The 22,000-nt window shown below is 28.8% G+C and overlaps 1 protein-coding gene across 1 annotated transcript in view; it reads right to left on the bottom strand.

The window, feature by feature from the left end:
- Window positions 1–22,000, bottom strand: part of LOC135954406 (uncharacterized) — a 157,103-nt gene that overhangs the window by 54,451 nt on the left and 80,652 nt on the right. The gene's annotated exons all lie outside the window — the stretch shown is intronic.

Below are 22,000 nucleotides of genomic sequence, written 5' to 3'. Positions count from 1 at the left end.
ACACACAATCACAATATATTGTGGTGACGTGAATTACATTAGTATCATATCTGCAAATATAAACTCTACACAAAATTTTGACAAATATATATTGTTACGTTTTTACCCATTAAAACCAACGTTTTTAAAAGGTAAAAAGTGTAAAATTGAAACAACTCTTTATTTATTAAAATTTACACAACGGCAGTTTAAATAGTCACTCCAGTTTTTATACAAATACACAGGGTTTAATATTCAGCACCAAAATAAATAGTCTCATGTAACGACTGAACTGAAAAAAGTTTAAGTCTTCAATTTCAACAATTTGCTTACTGAAAACAGTTGACTGTGCACACACATTACAACAGCAAATATAAAAATATAATGCCGCAATGTCTTCTTCTTGGAGGGGAAAATGTGTATTTTTTTTCAAAAATATCAATGTAAAAATGGTATATTAAATAACTTCATTGAAATAAAAATAAATACATTTTAAATGAGAAATAAAATGTGAAGTCTCTTCTTATTCAAAATTGCATTAAAACTTTTCTTCTGTCTAAAATTTTATGGATTTTATTAAGTTTTTTCCTTCTCCAGTAAAGTAACAAAAAAATCGAGTTACGCCTTTTTTATATTTAAATTTTTTCCTGAAAAAATAAGAATTTTGCATTTATCTCTATTAACAATAACAACACTTAAAGTTTCTCTGTGAAATGTAAACACCCCAGCAAAAACTTCGCTTAAAAAGCTACAATGTCTTTTTAATAATGTCTTTTTTAATAACTTACTTTTTAAGTAGTAAAGTCTAAAAAAACAAACAAAACAAAAAAACTGTTACTTTTTTCAATTTGCCCATTTTTTTTATTGCATATTTATTTTTAGAAAAACAAAAGAATATTATTTGACGCACAATGAAATAACTAAGCAGTGGTGTAGTGAGTACAACAACAGACTAGCAAACGGATGGTTGGTGGTTCGACTCTTGTTCGCAATACAAAATTCTATAAATAACTCTACTAACAAAACAACTTAATTCCGGCCAAAATATAAAGGATTACTTTTGGGACATCGCGAACAAAAATAATGACTTATTACAGTAGAAAAGTAAGAAGTCGAATCGTCAAATTCCCCTTATTTTTCGGCTTATTTGTAAGTAAAGTTTTTGCTAGGACAAAAACCATACGATACAACTTAGCTTCACCAAATTATCCCAGCAAAAACTTCGCTTACAAATGCTACAATGTCTTTTTAATAATGTCTTTTTTAATAACTTACTTTTTAAGTAGTAAAGTCTAAAAAAACAAAATAAACAAACAAAACAAAAAACTGTTACTTTTTTTCAATTTGCCCATTTTTTTTATTACATGTTTATTTTTAGAAAAACAGAAAAGAATATTGCATTACTGTGTGAAAACCATTATTTGATGCACAATGAAATAACTAAGCAGTGGTGTAGTGAGCACAACGGCAGACTACCAAACAGAAGGTTGCAGGTTCGAATCGGGTCTGCGACATATTTTTTTTTATTTTTATTTTTTTGTGTAAATAAAAATTCTATAAATAACTCTACTAACAAAAGAACTTATTTCTGGCCAAAATATAAAGGATTACTTTTGGGACATCGCGAACAAAAATAATGACTTCTTACAGTAGAAAAAAAAGTAGTTGAATCGTCAAATTTCCCTTATTTTTCGGCTTATTTGTAAGAAAAGTTTTTGCTGGGATATACAACAACAAATTCTAACCAACCAGCCAAACTAGCCAGTCGTACTATTCAGTCGAGCTAGCAGTTTTTGTTACGCTGCGTAGTACGAAAAACAAAACTCGAAACTGACAATGCGTAAGCAGCACGCACAGAAAACTGAAACATGGCGGCTGTTGATTCGTTTGGTTGCTGGAAAAAACAAAATCGATTGCTGCTTGCTGTAGTAAGTTACTACAGCAGTAAGTTTACTACAGCAAGCAGCAATCGATTTTGTTTTTTCCAGCAACCAAACGAATCAACAGCCGCCATGTTTCAGTTTTCTGTGCGTGCTGCTTACGCATTGTCAGTTTCGAGTTTTGTTTTTCGTACTACGCAGCGTAACAAAAACTGCTAGCTCGACTGAATAGTACGACTGGCTAGTTTGGCTGGTTGGTTAGAATTTGTTGTTGTATATCCCAGCAAAAACTTTTCTTACAAATAAGCCGAAAAATAAGGGAAATTTGACGATTCAACTACTTTTTTTTCTACTGTAAGAAGTCATTATTTTTGTTCGCGATGTCCCAAAAGTAATCCTTTATATTTTGGCCAGAAATAAGTTCTTTTGTTAGTAGAGTTATTTATAGAATTTTTATTTACACAAAAAAATAAAAATTGATAACTGTTCAATAATTGAAAAATTTTTTACCATATCTTGTAACTTAAACATTTTTTAATTTTTGCCGAACTTTTCCAAAGTCCACTCTTAAGTAAAGACGACTTTATTTCTCTTAAAATATACTTTATTTCTGACTATGATTATGGACCCATGTGTTTAACTTTTTTTTAATTAAATATTTTTTAATATTTTAAAAATATTTTTTTCCTGTTTCAAGCCTTTTTGATATTTTTTTTATTTTACACAATTATATTTACTGAATGTAAATCTTTAAATTCTTTTAAAATGTACTTTATTTTGTCTAACCTCTACATGAAATACCAGACTTAAATATATCTTTTCAAATAGTGGCATAGATTTTCAAATATTACACTTTTGCTGTGTTTTGGTGAACATTTTTCATTTCACTTATCTTATTTGCGTTACTGGCTACAGCAATAAAACTATTTTATCATTTTTATAAAATAAATGTTTAATAAATAAAACGAATTGAAATATCATTATCTCATGTAGATACAGTTTTATACAGATGTCTGTATGCATACGAAATTGGTAGTTTTAATTAGAGTATTTTTAATGAAATCTAAACGAATAGCAAAGGTTGATCCTAGCTAAATATTAAAAATATACATTCTTGTTTAGAATTTTCGGAATAAAACATTTTATTTATCCTCAATAAAGCTAAAAAGAAACATCCATCAGAATTATTATACTAAAAAGAGTCATATGTTTACGTAGACCAGTTTAATGGTAAAAAATTTCATATTCTATGCTGTTTACCCAAAATTTAGAAGAACAAAAAGTACTAAAAACGGGAAATATTAGAAATGATAAAGTCAATTTTAATAAAAATTAGCTTTCTCTAATAACACTTTATGGTACTTTCAACATTTTTATGTTGGCACAGTGCTGCCAACATCAACTATTACAGCTGCTAACATTAGGGCAATTCATGAAACTTCTAGAAGATGAGATTGTATATACATATACACAGAAAATAATATTGTATTACTGTGTGAAAAACCATTATTTGATGCACAATAAAATAACTAAGCAGTGCACACACATTACAACTTGTAATGTGTGTGCACTGCTTACTTATTTTATTGTGCATCAAATAATGGTTTTTCACACAGTAATACAATATTATTTTCTGTGTATATGTATATACAATCTCATCTTCTAGAAGTTTCATGAATTGCCCTAATGTTAGCAGCTCTAACAGTTGATGTTGGCAGCACTGTGCTAACATAAAAATGTTGAAAGTACCATAAAGTGTTATTAGAGAAAGCTAATTTTTATTAAAATTGACTTTATCATTTCTAATATTTCCCGTTTTTAGTACTTTTTGTTCTTCTAAATTTTGGGTAAACAGCATAGAATATGAAATTTTTTACCATTAAACTGGTCTACGTAAACATATGACTCTTTTTAGTATAATAATTCTGATGGATGTTTCTTTTTAGCTTTATTGAGGATAAATAAAATGTTTTATTCCGAAAATTCTAAACAAGAATGTATATTTTTAATATTTAGCTATGATCAACCTTTGCTATTCGTTTAGATTTCATTAAAAATACTCTAATTAAAACTACCAATTTCGTATGCATACAGACATCTGTATAAAACTGTATCTACATGAGATAATGATATTTCAATTCGTTTTATTTATTAAACATTTATTTTATAAAAATGATAAAATAGTTTTATTGCTGTAGCCAGTAACGCAAATAAGATAAGTGAAATGAAAAATGTTCACCAAAACACAGCAAAAGTGTAATATTTGAAAATCTATGCCACTATTTGAAAAGATATATTTAAGTCTGGTATTTCATGTAGAGGTTAGACAAAATAAAGTACATTTTAAAAGAATTTAAAGATTTACATTCAGTAAATATAATTGTGTAAAATAAAAAAAATATCAAAAAGGCTTGAAACAGGAAAAAAATATTTTTAAAATATTAAAAAATATTTAATTAAAAAAAAGTTAAACACATGGGTCCATAATCATAGTCAGAAATAAAGTATATTTTAAGAGAAATAAAGTCGTCTTTACTTAAGAGTGGACTTTGGAAAAGTTCGGCAAAAATTAAAAAATGTTTAAGTTACAAGATATGGTAAAAAATTTTTCAATTATTGAACAGTTATCAATAAAATTAGTACCAAAATATTCTAAATATGATATTAATTTTATTTTTTCCATTTTTCCACCACAATTTGCTTTTTTTCTTTAGATTTCGCTGTTACTTTTATTGTTTTTGACTATGCAATAAATATGAAATTATCTCATTTCATCACAATCAACTAATATAAATATTCATACTGTTCGTTCGTATTACTATTAAAATTGCAATGCTAGTCTGCAATTTTCACATTGCATATCCACCAAAATATATGTTCGTGCTTTAGTAGCACACAAAGTTTTTTGTCGTGCTAATATTGCACGTCATTTGTTTTATTTTGTTGTGCTGGCAAACTTTTCTAGCAACAATACACATTTATTTGGTTGTGCTATAGCTCAATTGACATTTCTGCAATTGATGCTATTAGTTGCTGTTATTGCTAAGTGTATAACAACATATCAGTAAACACACCCAATGCACAGTTGGGCAGAATCAAATTTTTTTGGAAATAAATCTGGTATTTCTAAATAACAGATCCGATAAGGATAAAATTTGACGCGGGCGTAGCCATAGAGTATTCGAATTTAAATTATTAAAATACAAATGCCACAGGGGCGGCGCTTTTGGGGCTCAAAGTAGGGTACCTTCGACATGTAAAATTTTTAAATACGTGCCATTTTTTTGTTTCCCGTTCGATTTCAAAGAGTTATATATGTTTATAAAGCGCTCGCCTATTATAATTTCCGAGTTATAGGCATTTAAAAATTGAAATTTTAAAATTTTGCCATACCTTGGTCCGCTTTTTTAAAAATATAGGTCGTACTTTTGTACCGAACGGGCTCGAATTTTGTTTTTTAGTTACACAACTAAATTATCAGTAATATACAAAAGATTTCAGAGTAATATCGATTATAGATCCAAAAATAAACGATTTTCAATTTAAGAATTCAAAAAATAGTAGATTTTTGCTGTTTTTTGGACGAAAAGGTGACTTAACACTTTTTTTTATTAAAAAAAAACTTTCTTTAAGAACATATACCAATTTTATGTTTTTCTGTAAGGTAGCTTTACAGAGAACATTTCGGTATAAAAAACATGTCCTATTTTTCGAACATGTTGCCCCTACGTCCTTCGGATTTTGGCCTATTTTTTATCAAAATTTCATAAAAATGTTCTAAAATCCCAAAGCTGGGATCAAGAAACGGAAAGCAGTTTCGGAAACCTTGCTTTGTTCCCTATTTACCGCCACAGTAGTTTCCCAGCCCCGTAGGAAATGTGGTTAAAATTGTAAAAAATATCATTTTTGGGATTTTCGCTTAAATTTTTAGGAATTTTGGGATTCGTTTTGACATTTTGACAAGTGTTTTTAAGTTCCTCCAAATTGGTCAGAAAAAAATGGTATTTAATATTAATGTGGTCAGTGCCACGAGGTTACCTATATTAGAGATGAAAGTATATATGGTATAGATTAAAAAACGTTTTCCGTGCAAAAAATCGGAAGACCCGTTTCAGATAAAATTAAGTTCCTCCAAATTGGTCAGAAAAAAAATGGAATTTAATATTCCATGGAACGTGGTTAGTGCCACGGGAACAGCTATATGGGAGTTGGTAGTGTACATACTATAGATTAAGAAAAGCCTTCCGTGCAAAAAATCGGAAGACTCATTTCAGAGAAAATTAAGTTTCTCCAAATTGGTCAGAAAAAAATGGAATTTAATATTCCATGGAACGTGGTCCGTGCAAAAAATCGGAAGACCCATTTCAGAGAAAATTAAGTTCCTCCAAATTGGTCTCAAAAAAAATTGAATTTAATATCCCATGAAACGTGGTCAGTGCCACGGGGTTACCTATAGTGCAAATGAAAGTATACATGGTATAGATTAAAAAACGCTTTCCGTGCCAAAAATCGGAAGACCCATTTCAGAGAAAATCAAGTTCCTCCAAATTGGTCAGCAAAAAAAATGCAATTTAATATTCACTGGAATGAGGTCAGTGCCACGACGTTACCTATAGTAGAGATGTATGTATACATGGTATTGATTAAAAAACGCTTTCCGTGCAAAAAATCACGATTTAAAGGTTAACGTTTTCCGATTTTAGTAAAACTTTCAGATCATATTTAAAATTACCAGGACTATACTATTATGAATAGGTTTTACTTAAAATTTATAACAAAAAGGCAACTCGGCTCATTTGAAAAAATATGGACAAAAAATTAGTTTTTCTTGAAAATCGCAAAATTTAAATCGCAGGTACGGAAAAAGTGTAAAAGGTATGACATAATTTGTTCACATTTTTATTCCCTATTATGATCTCAATAAATCCCAATGTGATCAAAAAATTCTGAAATTTGTTTAACAACATTTTTAAAAATTTGAAAATAAAGATTCGAAACAGCCGTTAAAAAATATTTTTTTTGGCCATACCTGCGAATAGGTTAACGGTATCGTACGAAGACAAAAACTCATACACATGTAAATACGGATATATTTAAAAAAAAAAATAGCTTTTATTTTTTCTCTAAATATGGTAATTTTTATACCCCTCACCATGAGTGGCAAGGGTATATATAAGTTTGTTATTCCGTTTGTAATTTCTACATTTTTCATTTGCGACCCCATAAAGTATATATATTCTGGATCGTTATAGATAGCTGAGTCGATATAGACATGTCCGTCTGTCCATCTGCATGTTGAAATCAACTTTCCAAATCCCCTAAATAACTTACAAACATGATTGATACATCAAAATCTCCAGAATTCTTCCTGCTCGGTTGCTATTTAAAATCGGTCCACAAATGGCGGAGATATAAGCAAAAAACAAAATAAACTATTTTGTATTTTGTTAGTGTTTCATGAAATCATGTACATATGTATATATATAATAACGTAATAAAAAGAAAACAAAGGTATGTATGTATGTAGATCTGTATATTCACCAATTCTATTTTTTTTTTTTTGAAATTTAAATTTGGTTGGCGGAGTTGAAAACTCTCAAATTGCCAGGTTATCCCACGTTGATTTTAGTTCCCAGTCGACCTATATCTTCATAAAGCAAGCTGGAACTTTAAATCATTTATTAAAAAGTTAGGTTATGAAACAGAGTTGGGTTTATTAGCTCAGTGAAGTGACCGCTCTTTTCAGCTCAGCTCACTCAAATGAACTAGGTCGCTCTTTTAGCTCATTAGGTCAGTATGTTGTATAATGACCATTTCATTTTGAGAATTGCTTGTAGTGAATTAAATCAATTATTTCTGTTAGTTGTAAAAACACAGTCTTTTGACAATTAAAGGGGGGTCAGACGGCATGTATTGCTTGTGTTTTGTGCCATGTATTGGGACATTTTTCCATATGTGTATTACTCATGACATTTTTGGCAATTAGAGCATGTTCTATTTTCGTGTGTATAACAGTGTTGTATTTTGAAATACAACACTGTGTGAATGCAAAATAAAAAAAAAACAAAACAGAAAAGAGTAAAGAGTAAAGAAAAATCATAACAAAATAAGTTTCATCGCATTAAATATATTTATTGTGATTTAAAAATGTTTTAAATAAATATATTGTTAAAAACAACAAACATATAAACTAATAGAGGTTATGTCACATGCAATTACATATGTACGTTTGAACATGGAAATTATGAATCGTATGTATAACGTGAATTTTGACATACACATGGAATTCCATATGTATCGAATACATGTCCCAATACACAAGCAATACATGCCGTCTGGCCCCCCTATTAGAGATTTATGCGTGAAATAATTGATTAAAATTTTAAAAAATCAAATTGTATTTTATTTAAACTAATATTTTTGCGGAAAAAAGAGTCCATTTTTTATTATTTGAAATTTCCGATGCTAACATTCACTAACTATAAGGTATTCTTTTACCACAAAATAATAAAATTACCAAAAAACTCAAGATATTAACTGGAATTTCAAAAAGGAAAAATATTTTGATGATCTGATAATTATGATCCAAAATAAAAATGTGACAATAACTAAACCAAAATGAATATTGTTGCAATTTTTTGGGTGTTTTCCCCTTTACATAATGTTAGTTATCAATTGGCAAAATATATATTTTTTACCTGACTTTTACAACTTATATATATATGATCAACAAAATTTCTACTAAAAATACGAAAGAAAAATAGTTTTGTGATACAATTTGTATAAAAATATTTTCAACATTAACTTAATTATTTTATGATATAACAATATATAAATAGAATTTCTGAATTTAAGGAATAAGATTTTATTGTTTTACGAAATAAAAAATAACGTAAAACTGTCATTCCAAAAAACAGCGAAAAACCCACGATAGGTCGCTCATGGCAGCTGACAAATGTTCTATTGATGTAGAAGTAAGTATAGTAAAAAAGTGCATAAGATATATGTTTTCTAAAAAAAGTGATTGAAATAATATTGCTAATTTAATTAAGAATGTCAGTACTTTGTATTTTTTTAATTATGTGTTTTGTTAGATATAATCCCACTAATGTATTTTTGAAATACTATTTTTTTACTAATTACATACTTTCAATTACAATTATTATTTTAACAATAACAATTATGTATTTCCCTTTTTCATTATTATTTTATGAAATTTACTTAAAAACTGTAGCAATACTCTTTCTTTATTTCATTCTACATCACCATATCATAAATAAATTCACATTCATTCAATAGCACACATATAAAAATTCCTTCATGAAAACAAAAACAATTTGAATAACTCTAATAATTCTTGAAACAAAAATATATACGCGGCAGCATACGATCATATACATACATAACAAACCTACATTCGAATGATCGTTTTATTTTTGTAGGACACAATACTCACTTACTTTTCAATGTCAGTGAGCGAAAGAATGTTACAGAATTGACGAGTAAAGTGAAACATTGAAGATGACAAATGAATGTGCTTGTGCAGCTCTTTCATGAGTACTGAAAGAAACATTAGCATAAAACAAAACCGCTCAGTTGAAAACGCTCAGTGCTGAGCTGAAAACGCTCAGTATGATGAATGATTCACTTCGCTCAGTTGAGTGAATAGCTCATTCATGAGCTACACAACTCTATTATGAAAACCAAAAACGATTGCATGTGGACAATGCAAACTTCGAGAAACTGTAACGCGGTACAGTTAGACGACGCCAAACATTATCCAATGCGAGAGTGAGCCGCAAAACTCTCGAAGGCAGTGAAAAGGGACGGCCTGATTGCCCTTAAGCGATAATGACAATGACGCGCGAGCTCTTTCTCCACCCAGAGCTGAATTACGACTGCCAATTCTATTTTGTTTCTTTGTAAATCGTGTTCACTAACAAAATAGAGAGTTGTTTATAATGAGTTCTCATATGAGCAATGCATTAAACACATTGAAGACAGTAGGTAAGGCGAATTTATACAAGGTGGTGGTAGTTCTACAAAAACAACAAATGGTCTTAACAAATGTCAAAAAACAGAAATTAAAAATTAAACAAATATGTATTAAAACTAAATATAGTGTAGATAATTGAATAGTGAGGGCTTTACTTATTTATGCAAAATATAAATATTTTGTTAATTAGCTTAGAATATGTAGATATTGAAGTATAAAAACAAGCTTTGACAGGAGTTAGAACCAAACAAGAGAAAAAAGAGTAATCAGCTGATTGACTGACTCCACCTTGTATAAATTCGCCTTGACAGCAGGCTTCACGACTTCACGAACAAAAATGCTGCTGGCTGAAGTTGCAGTCGTGCGGCAGCCGTTGAATTCTTTTAAAGACGACAGCTTCAAAGTAAACAGCTGGATTTATGATTCAGTGGTGTCACTTTAATTTTTTACTTTAATAAAAAATAACCGTACAAAATTCCAAAGTAACTAAGATTTAAACAATTATTTAGAGTACATATGTGGTAATAATTTATGTACCTGTTATTAATTTATTTCAATATGGTTATCAGAAACTTCTCTTAATTAAGTAAAAAAAATATATTTTTTTTAAGCGCTAATTTGATTTACATTTTTTATTATATTAGCAACACTATTTCTGTTTTGAAGTTGACAAAAATATTAGACTAATTGGGCAGCAGCAGCAAACGAAGTCGTTTCGTCGCGACGACGCGTCGTGAAGTTGTGCTGTCGTCAAAATAATCGTCTTCATATAAACGTGTGTATTCTATTTTTGACAGATTGAAGTCGGAAGCCTGCTGCCTTCAATGTGTTTAATGCACAACTCTATCATACGTAAATAGCACCATTGTTGCCAATTTGACGTTTTTCCCGTCAAATCTGACGTTTTTGCAATGCCAATTGCGGGAAAAAATGCCTTTTAGCGGTTAGCGTGAAATCTGGAGTTTTTTAGCGTTTTCCAAGGTTGAATAGTATGATAGTAAATTTACTTTTAACGCAAACATTTAAATTTATATACATGTTTTATTCAAATATTTTAAGAATTCTCAAAAACTTAATTTTTAATTTAAAAAAATATATATATTTCTAAATCTTTCCAATAATTAAAGGAAAATGGAAAAATTAAATCAATTACATAATTTCTTTAAAAAGTTTTAAAATGCAATTTATTAAATTTTGTGGTTTCTTATTTTAATTCAATAAAATTTTTGAATATTGATTTAATAGATTTTTGTAAACTAATTCAATTTTAATTACAGATACGGTCTCAAACTTGAGAATAAATGTTGTTTTGATTATGAATTTCTGTTCTGTTCTAAGAGAATTAGATACAATGGCTACTTATACACAAAAAGTTGAAGACTGGCACTATATTTTTGAAAATACCTAATTTTGTTTCTAAATGATTAAAAATAATTGAAAAAACAATTCAATAAAAAATACATATGTGTAATTATTTCCAATAGGATCGCCTGTTGGTCAAAATTCGACCACTAATAACGAAATTATACAGTTACTTTGAGTATACGCAAAAATATTTTTTCAAGTTTGTGTACAAATACACGTGTATTTAGATGTGCATAAACATGTTGTTGTTGTTTTTCAAGCTAATTTAGAACGCTTTTTAACACTTTTATGGAAATAATTTTTAAAAAAAATTATATTGTGCACATCTAGAGAAAATAATCTTTTAAACCATATATATTTCATCGATATTGGTGGACAATAACATACTTAAAAGTGTACCACAAAAAAACTTGTGGCCTATTTATATATACGATTTTATTTTACCAGCTATTTTTATTTAACGTAAATTAAAATTTTTTAAATTATTTATTTGACGGGTTTCTGACGGTTTTGTAAAAATTTTATTTAGCGATTTCTGGCGATTTTTAAAGCCCAATTTGACGGGAAATTGTGAAACATTATACAGTGTGGAATTAGATGAAATGACTAAGAATTACAAATCAAACACACGCATGCATAATTTGTATGTACATGTATTTTAGTGCGTTTCGTTTATTTTTATTTACAAGGTGATGTCAGTTCTACAAAAACAACGATTGGTCTTAACAAATGTCAAAAAAACAAAATGAAAAATTAAACAAATAAGTATTTAAACTTAATATTGTGTAGATAATTTAATAGTGAGGGCTTTACTTATTTATATAAACAATAAATATTTTGTTAATAAGCTTAGAATATGTAGATATTTAAAGAACCAAAAAGCGAAAAAAAATGATCAGCTGTTTGACTGACTCCACCTTGTATAAATTCGCCTTGATACAATTGTGCAAGACTTCAGCGTTGTCACAACCTCAAAATATTTTTAACCAAGTTTGATTAAAAAATTAACCAAAATGCTAAAAAAAGTAACCAACAAAAAATACTAAAGTCGGTTCTTTTTAGAAATATTACACTTTTGCTGTGTTTTGGTGAACATTTTTCATTTCAATTATCTTATTTGCGTTACTGGCTACAGCAAGAAAACTATTTTATCATTTTTATAAAATAAATTTTTAATGAAATTTTTAATAAATAAAACGAATTGAATTGAAATATCATTGTCTCATGTAAATACAGTTTTATACAGATGTCTGTATGCATACGACATTGGTAGTTTTAATTAGAGTATTTTTAATGAAATCTAAACCAATAGCAAAGGTTGAACCAAGCTAAATTTTATTTATCCTCAATAAAGCTAAAAAGAAACATCCATCAGAATTATTATACTAAAAAGAATCATATGTTTACGTAGACCAGTTTAATGGTAAAATTTCATATTCTATGCTGTTTTACCCAAAATTTTGAAGAAAAACTCCAAAAAATAGGGTATGTAGTGCATATGAAATAAAAAAAATCGATATTTCGAAAACGCGAGCTGACTGAAAAATACAAGTGTAACATAGTAATGTGAGTTCATCAACTCGTACAAAATGTAGTTGAAATTTCCGGCAACAAAATGTCTGTTCCGCTGATGTAATTAAACCAATATTGGGAACTCATTTACTTACATCCCTAAATCACAAAAATCGTAAATATCGTTTAAAACAATTACTCTTACTCAAATCTTTTGGCTTCAATTGCCAATCACGATAGATATAATTTGTTTATGAAAACTCTCATGCAAAATTATACACCTACAACAAGGATTAACACAAACCGATGTCGAAACATTTTTTTAGAGTACACCACCATTAGTCTTAATTATACGATCTCGTTAGGATCGTATATTTAAATATATAAAAAATCTGTCTATATCAAAATGTTTTAAAAAAAGTAACCAAAATGAAAAATAAATACACATCTACACATCCGGAAAAAAAAATAACCAATTTTGGTTATAAATAACCAACACTGCAAGACTTGTTTTGTTTATTTGGTTAGTTTTCACTGAGCAGTCATAGCGTAAATACATATTGTTTTTTGATTGTCCGGTTTTATGATTTTCTTCATGTTGTTGGTATATGAAGTGTTTTGCATGAGTAAAGACGTATGTATATACATTAGAGTGACAATCAGTTGTATGGAAAAAAATTTTTGTTAAAATTTTGAAGAGTGCCGGGTGGAATATTGTGACACTAGGCCTAAATGTTAAGTGCTGAAAATTTGAGCCAAATCGGGCAACGATTTCTGGACGCGCATCGAGGACAAAGTTCAGATATATGCAAAATTTTACTGTTAATATGGAATAAATAGGTGAAACTCGTTAACTTTCTGCATTGTTTTCTAGAAATATATAGATTTATTTATATTAATGTTAATTACATTAAAAACAAAATGTTGGAAATTAACCCTGTATCTCCTTTGGTTCAAAATGACCCAAAAACTGTATTATCGCCAAAATTAGAGAAAAATGCAAATTTTTCAGTTTTTGACAAAATTTTGCTACTAAATAAATACTTTTGCAATTGAATGCAAAAGAATCGAAATATGTACGTAATTATCGTTGTAATGAGATATAAATGACAAAATTTGATTAAAAAATTTTAAAGTTATTACAAATTCGCCAGACCATTTACATGTTTCAGGCCACTTGAACAAAAAAATTAGGAAAAAAATTAAGATATTTCGAGAAAAATTAAAATAAAAGCTCATTTTTACTTAAAATATGTCCATATTTACTTGTATATGAGTTTTTGTCTTCGTAGGATACCGTTAACCTATTCGCAGTTATGGCAAAAAAAAATAATTTTTTTTTACGGCTGTTTCAAAACTCCATTTTCAAATTTTTAAAAATTTTATTAAACAAATTTCAGACTTTTTCGATCATCACATTGGGGTTTATTGGGATCAAAATAGGGAATAAAAATATGAAAAAATTATGTCAATACCTCTTACAATTTTTCCGTACCTGCGATTTAAATTTTGCGTTTTTCAAGAAAAACTAATTTTTTGTCCATATTTAGGCGAATGAGTCCAATTTCCTTACTGTTATAAATTTTAAGTAAAACCTATTCATAATATTATAGTCCTTGTAATTTTAAATATGTTCTGAAAGTTTTACTAAAATCGGAAAACGATAACCTTTGAATCGGAAGGTCAAAGGTCAAATTTTTCAATATTTGGAATTTCTAAAGAAAATATAGCGAAATGTTATATATTTTTGTGCCGATTTTCATGAAACTTGAGGAAAATATATATTGGGGTCTAGCATTTACAACAACAGTGAAAAAATGTATAACAGTAAGGAAATTGGACTCATTCGCCTAAATATGGTACGGAAAACTGTAAGAGGTATTGACATAATTTTTTCATATTTTTATTCCCTATTGATCCCAATAAACCCCAATGTGATGATCGAAAAAGTCTGAAATTTGTTTAACAAAATTTTTAAAAATTTGAAAATGGAGTTTTGAAACAGCCGTTAAAAAAAATTATTTTTTTTGGCCATACCTGCGAATAGGTTAACGATATCCTACGAAGACAAAAACTCATATACAAGTAAATATGGACATATTTTAAGTAAAAATGAGCTTTTATTTTAATTTTTCTCGAAATATCTTAATTTTTTTCCTAAATTTTTTGTTCAAGTGGCCTGAAACACGTTAATGGTCTGGCGAATTTGTAATAACTTTAAAATTTTTTAATCAAATTTTGTCATTTATATCTCATTACAACGATAATTACGTACATATTTCGATTCTTTTGCATTCAATTGCAAAAGTATTTATTTAGTAGCAAAATTTTGTCAAAAACTGAAAATTTTGCATTTTTCTCTAATTTTGGCGATAATACAGTTTTTGGGTCATTTTGAACCAAAGGAGATACAGGGTTAATTTCCAAAATTTTTTTTTAATGTAATATTCATTAATATAAATAAATCTACATATTTCTAGAAAACAATGCAGAAAGTTAACGAGTTTCACCTATTTATTCCATATTAACAGTAAAATTTCGCATATATCTGAACTTTGACCTCGATGCGCGTCCAGAAATCGTTGCCCGATTTGGCTAAAATTTTCAGCACTTAACATTTAGGCCTAGTGTCACAATATTCCACCCGGCACTCTTTGAAATCTAAAAAAAATCGGCTGTCACTCTAATATACATATTTATAAATATATTTGTTTGTTGTTATACCCTTCACCATGAGTGGCAGGGGTATATATAAGTTTGTCATTCCGTTTGTAATTTCTACATTTTTCATTTGCGACCCATAAAGTATATATATTCTGGATCGTTATAGATAGCGGAGTCGATATAGCCATGTCCGTCTGTGTGTTGAAATCAATTTTCCAAATTCCCTAAATAACTTACAAACATGATTGATACATCAAAATCTCCGGAATTCTTCCAGCTCGGTTGGTATTTAAAATCGAGAAAATTGGTCCACAAATGGCCGAGATATAAGCAAAAAACTCATGTATTTTGTTAGTGTTTCATGAAATCATGTACATATACAGTGTAAGACAAAAATGTGTAAATGATGGTCATATATTTACACTTTGTGACACCATTTTTAAAGTGCAATGTTTATAAAGAAACGTTTTGTGTTTTTTTAAACAATATTTATTAAGGATATTTTAGGACTAAATAAATAAAATATTTCCTTAATTATACTCCAGTAATCTAAAAAAAAAATAACTGCAACCCATTTACACACGTTTGGCGCAGATTACTAAAGTAACTTTTTTAGTACTTCGAATAACCTGCTTTCGCGTCAATGGCAGCCTGAATTCTGGAGGGCATACTCTCCACCAGTTTGCGACACTCTTCTTGCATTATAGATCCCTAGATATCATGGGAGCGCTCCTAGAGCTGAGTTGTGTTTCTAAATGCATTTTGATAATTATAAACGCGACGTTTTAGAATTCGCACCAAATTCTCAATCGGATTTAAATTCTGAGATTGTGGGAGTCAATCTAGCAATGTAATTTTGGCGGTTTTTAAAAAATTAAGCGTCTTTTTAGACTTATGTTTGTTGTCGTTATCTTGTAGTATCACAGTGTTTTCAATTTGTCCACGCCAATCATTCAGACTATCCACATCTGTTGTCTTGATAATGTCTATATACATTTCTGCATTCATATTACTACCAATTTTATGGAGTTTTCCTACACCTTTCGCAGAAAAACAACCACAAAATGGCAATATTCCACCACCATATTTCATAGTCGTCATAAAATCACGGTCTTTTAATGGCGCATTTCGTTTTTGGTAGTCATATTTTGGTCCATCAGTTCTAAAATGGTTAGTTTTCGATTCATCTGTACATATAACTTTTTCCCAATCATCAAAGGTCCATTTCTTAAAAAAATTTACAAATGTTAGTCGAAGAGACTTGTGTCTTTCAGTTAAACGAGGTTTTTTAACAATCTTTATTGCATAAAAACCACATCTTTTGATTTCTCTAAGAGATGCACGTTTTGAAATCTTTATTTGGTAGCATGAAGATAGTTTTGGTTGTACCTCACGGGGACTATTTTCTTCTCCTGATGCAACTAGACGTTATACAGTGAGACCATCTTTTAACAATAGAATTGAATTCCGTCCACAAATTGGTGCTGGAAAAGCCAAACCACATATATTCGCTATGTTCTCAACAGATTAAAAGAAATATTGAATTTGGTGGATATTTTTCGATGGGAGATACCATTTTTCAGCTGCTCGGTAACAGAATTTGCAACTTCGGTGATAATCTTCTTCATATTCAATATTCCTTAAAGAATTGTAAATTGTTAACTAGTAACATGTTTTAACTAACTGTCATTAATGAAATTGATTAAAATTGTTCTTTTTCTAAATAATAATAACAAGTTTATTTAACTTTAAAGAAAATGCGACAAAATTGTGTAATTCAGTTTTTAACTTTTTGATATCCTGGTATTTAAATGCCATTACTTGAAATTAATTTTTTTGTATTGCTATACTTCACTTGGTAAATGTTGAGCATAAAAATTCAAATTATAGATATTTCCAAATTTATTTACACATTTGTGTCTCGTACTGTATAATAGCATAATAAAAAGAAAATAAAAGTGTAGTTGTTTGTATATATGTATGTAGATGTGTGTAATACACATTGAGTATCAAGGCGAATTTATACAAGGTGGAGTCAGTCAAACAGCTGATAATTTTTTTTTTTCGCTTTTTGGTTCTAACAACTGTGAAAGCTTGTTTTTATATTTCAATATCTACATATTCTAAGCTTATTAACAAAATATTTATTGTTTACATAAATAAGTAAAGCCCTCACTATTCAATTATCTACACTTTATTAAGTTTAAATACTTATTTGTTTAATTTTTCATTTTGGTTTTTTGACATTTGTTAATACCAATCGTTGTTTTTGTAGAACTGACACCACCTTGTATGAATTCGCCTTGATTGAGTATATTCACCAATTCTATTTTGTTTCTTTGTAAATCTTATTCTCTAACAAAATAGAGAGAGTTGTTTATAATGACTTCTCATATGAGCAACTCTACTCTCTTGGTCCGCTTTTTTAAAAATATAGGGCGCACTTTTGGACCAAATGGACTCGAATTTTTTTTGTTAGTTAGACAACTAAATTACCAACAACATACAAAAGATTTCAGAGCAATATCAATTACGAATCCAAAAATAACGGATTTTCAATTTAAAAATTCAAAAAATAGTATATTTTTGCTGTTTTTTGGACAACTTTCTTTAAGAATATATAACAATTTTATGTTTTTCTATAAAGTTTCTTTACGGAGAACATTTTGGTATAAAAAACATGTCCTATTTTTCGAACATGTCGGCCCTACGCCCTTTGGAAATTGACCTATTTTTTTATCAAAATTTCAACTGTGGGCCACATGTTCTAAAATCCCAAAGCTGGGATCAGAAAACAGAAAGCAGTTTTGGAAACCCTGATGTGTTCCCTATTTATCCCTAAAGTATTTTCCCAGCCCCGAAGGAAATGTGGACCCTATAGACAAAATTGTAAAAAATACCATTTTTGGGATTTTCGCTCCAATTTTTAGGAATTGCGGGATTCCCTTTGACCTTTTGACAAGTTTTTTTACACCTTGTTATTTAGAATGAGAAACTTAAAAAACGCTGAAAATTTCATTCACCTATTAAAATTAACCAAAATTCTTAATAATTAAAAATTGCATATTGCACAGTTTAAAACAGTTTGTTTACACATTTAAAGTCATCAACCTAAAACAAACTTCTTACTAATTTTGGTTTTGATGACTAGCTGAATATCAATGTAATTCTTCATTTTTCTTTGCAATTAATCATTTATTTTTAGAAAACCATAAGTTATAAATAAACTAATTTTGTATTATTGATTTAGTCTTAATCAAGTATCAAAAGCTAATAAAGATTAATTAAAGAAAACAAAAATAAACTTGTGTTTTTTTGTATTCTCTACGAACTAGGGTATTCAATCGATTAACCGTTAATCGGTTAACCGATTAATTTTGTACGGTTAACTGTTCGAATAATTTAAAATTGCCGATTTTCAAATAACAAATAAACCGATTAATTTGTGTCGATTAACCGATTAACCGATTAACCGAAATTCCTTTTTTTTGCACTTTAACATATTTCTTTGTATTTATTTTTCCATTTCAATTCAAATACAAATTTCAAATTAAATTATATATTTGTTCGAACATCCAAGAAAAATGTTTAATCAGAATATCAACTGACGTATTTAATTTACATGTATTTGAAACTTTGTTTGCATTTATTTGTATAGACTTTTTTGAAATGAGTCTTTTATCGGAACTTAACGATACACAGTGGAGCAGAATCGAAATTTTTTGGAAATAAATCTGGCATTTTTGGTCCGATCGGGATAAAATTTGAATTGGGCGTAGCCAAGGAGTATTCGAGTTTAAGTTATTAAAATGCTCCAGGGGCGGCGCTATGGAGGCTCAAAGTAGGGTACCTTCGACATGCAAAATTAAACTCGTGCCATTTTTTTGTTTCCCATCCGATTTCAAAGGATTTTATATTTTTGGATAGCGCTAGGCTAGGTATTGAAAAAACATGCTTGCGTGTGCTATTTATCTCTTATAATTTCTTAGTTAAATTTTTAAATTTTGCCATACCTTGGTCCGCTTTTTTAAAAATATAGGGCGCACTTTTGGACCGAATGGACTCGAATATTTTTTGGTAGTTAGACAACTAAATTACCAATAACATACAAAAGATTTCAGAGCAATATCAATTACGAATCCAAAAATAACCGATTTTCAATTTAAAAATTCAAAAAATAGTAAAAATATTGCACTTTTTCCTCCTAAAAAATTTGTATAAATTATCTTAATGTGACAGTCAAAACCAATGATTTGTGTTGAATAAAATATTAATAAAATTTATACCAATTTTTTAGTATGAAAAAGTGCAACATTTTTGAAGGACGGAGCACAGTGGGGGATCTGAAAAAAAAAGTGGAAATAAATCTGTAACTTCTAAACGAATAGCCCGATTTTAATAAAATTTCCCATGGCTATAGAGGAGGTGTCGATAAGTTTAAGTTTTGAATTTGGGCTTAAACAACCAAGGGGCGCCGAGCCACAATGCCCCAAAGTGGGGCACCTCGGGTATATCAAAAATTAAAAATGATGCCAAATTTTTGTTTGCGATCCGATTTGAAAGATTTTTATATATATGGAATGTACTAAACGAGATCTACAAAAAACATTGCTTTAGCCATATATTATCTCTTATAGTTTACGAGTTATTCGCATTTGAAAACTAAAATTTTATTTTTTTTGCCTACCTTGGTCTGCCATTTTGCTAATAACGGATCCAATTCTTTCCCGATTTTCTTGAAGTATCTTTTTTTGAATTAATAACAAATTTATTAATAATCTTAAGAAAGAATTGTTAAAAAATATCTACTGAGTCAAAAGTTATGTGCATTCAAACTTAAAAAAAATAAAAAGACGTTTTTTCGCCAATTTTTTTCGAAAAAAGTACCTACATTCATTTTAAATTATACAGAAAATGAGAAAAAAATAAATAATGTGTTTATATTTTTCTGAAAGATAACATTTCGGGAAATATTATAAAAGCAAAATAATATCAAAATTCGTATTATTGCCTGGTCCAGAGCCTTCCGAAGTAGACCTATTTTTTATGTAAATTTCAACTTTAGACAACATATTCTAAAATCGCATAGCTGCTTTCAAAAAATTAAGACCAGTTTTGTATGTCCCAATCTGTTCTTCAATATCATGCAAAGGGATTTCATAGCCCCGAGCTTGGTACCTTCAATAGATCCAAAAATCAAAAAAATCCCAATTTTGGGATTTTTGGAAAGTTTTTTGGGAATTGTTTAACAATTCATTAACAATTCACAAATATCTTTTTCACTTTTGGATTTGCATCGAACGTTTCTATATAAGTGTAAAATTTCATTAAAAACGATTCATAAACAAAACTTTTATTGCATTTTAAAATTTTAAATTTTCCAAAAAAATCAGCTATAATTTTTTATTCGCATATTTTTGAAAAAAGTCTTGAATAATTTTTTTAATTCTTAAAAATTTTGTACATTTTTGAAAAGAGGACATAATTTCCTACACGCTGATATATAATATGTATATCTTTTCTTTTCCGCTAGTCAAATTTATGGATTCAAAATCAACAACAAACAGAAAATTATAAAATCTTGCCGTTTTGTAATACAATTTATTGCACTGCCTTGCCGACTGCTGCATAACCAAATACCGGTGAACACTACAAGATGAAGCTAATTACTGTGAGTTATCTATTTTGAAGCCATTAATGAGACTAGCGGAAAAGAAAAGATATACATATTATATATCAGCGATCTCGTCTAGTACATTCCATATATATAAAAATCTTTCAAATCGGATCGCAAACAAAAATTTGGCATCATTTTTAATTTTTGATATACCCGAGGTACCCCACTTTGGGGCATTGTGGCTCGGCCCCCCTTTGGTTGTTTAAGCCCAAATTCAAAACTTAAACTTATCGACACCTCCTCTATAGCCATTGGAAATTTTATTAAAATCGGGCTATTCGTTTAGAAGTTACAGATTTATTTCCACTTTTTTTTCAGATCCCCCACTGTGCGGAGTTTTAAAGTTTCATATTTTTGAATATTGAGATATTTAGATAATTAACTTATCTAAACAAAAAAATATAGCTCGGAATAAATGTGGATCAAATTGTTCCTAATATTTGCAATCCTATTAAAATTTTGATATAAATTTTAGTTTAAGAAACTCAATGAATATGTAATATGCAATAAAATCTTTATTTATTAACGAAACTCAATGAAATTTTCAGCGTTTTTTAAGTTTCTCTGTGCGATACTATTAAAAGTATTCAAAATCTAAAACAATCCAAAAAAGACATCAATGGTATACAATCAGCCAGAGAGTTTTTTCCGAGTCAAGTTTTATTAAATCTAAAGAAAAAAATCGTTTAAAAGGACAAAAAATTAAATTGTATTCTTTTTTTTTTAAATATTTCACTAAAATCCTAAAAAAACACAAATGTGTATACAAAAAGCATCAAATACCATATTTGGTTTTATTTTTTCTTTGAATTGTTATGTTTTATTTGTTTTTTATATTTTTGTAAACAAAATTCGTCGTTGTATTTTCAATTTAAAATTAAAATGGACATTATTCGGTTAATCGAATAATTTTAAATTAACCGATTA

The sequence above is a fragment of the Calliphora vicina genome, chromosome 3, assembly GCF_958450345.1.
Source record: "Calliphora vicina chromosome 3, idCalVici1.1, whole genome shotgun sequence".
In the NCBI taxonomy this organism is placed as follows: Eukaryota; Metazoa; Arthropoda; class Insecta; order Diptera; family Calliphoridae; genus Calliphora; species Calliphora vicina.
This window is presented reverse-complemented; position numbering and strand designations above follow the sequence as displayed.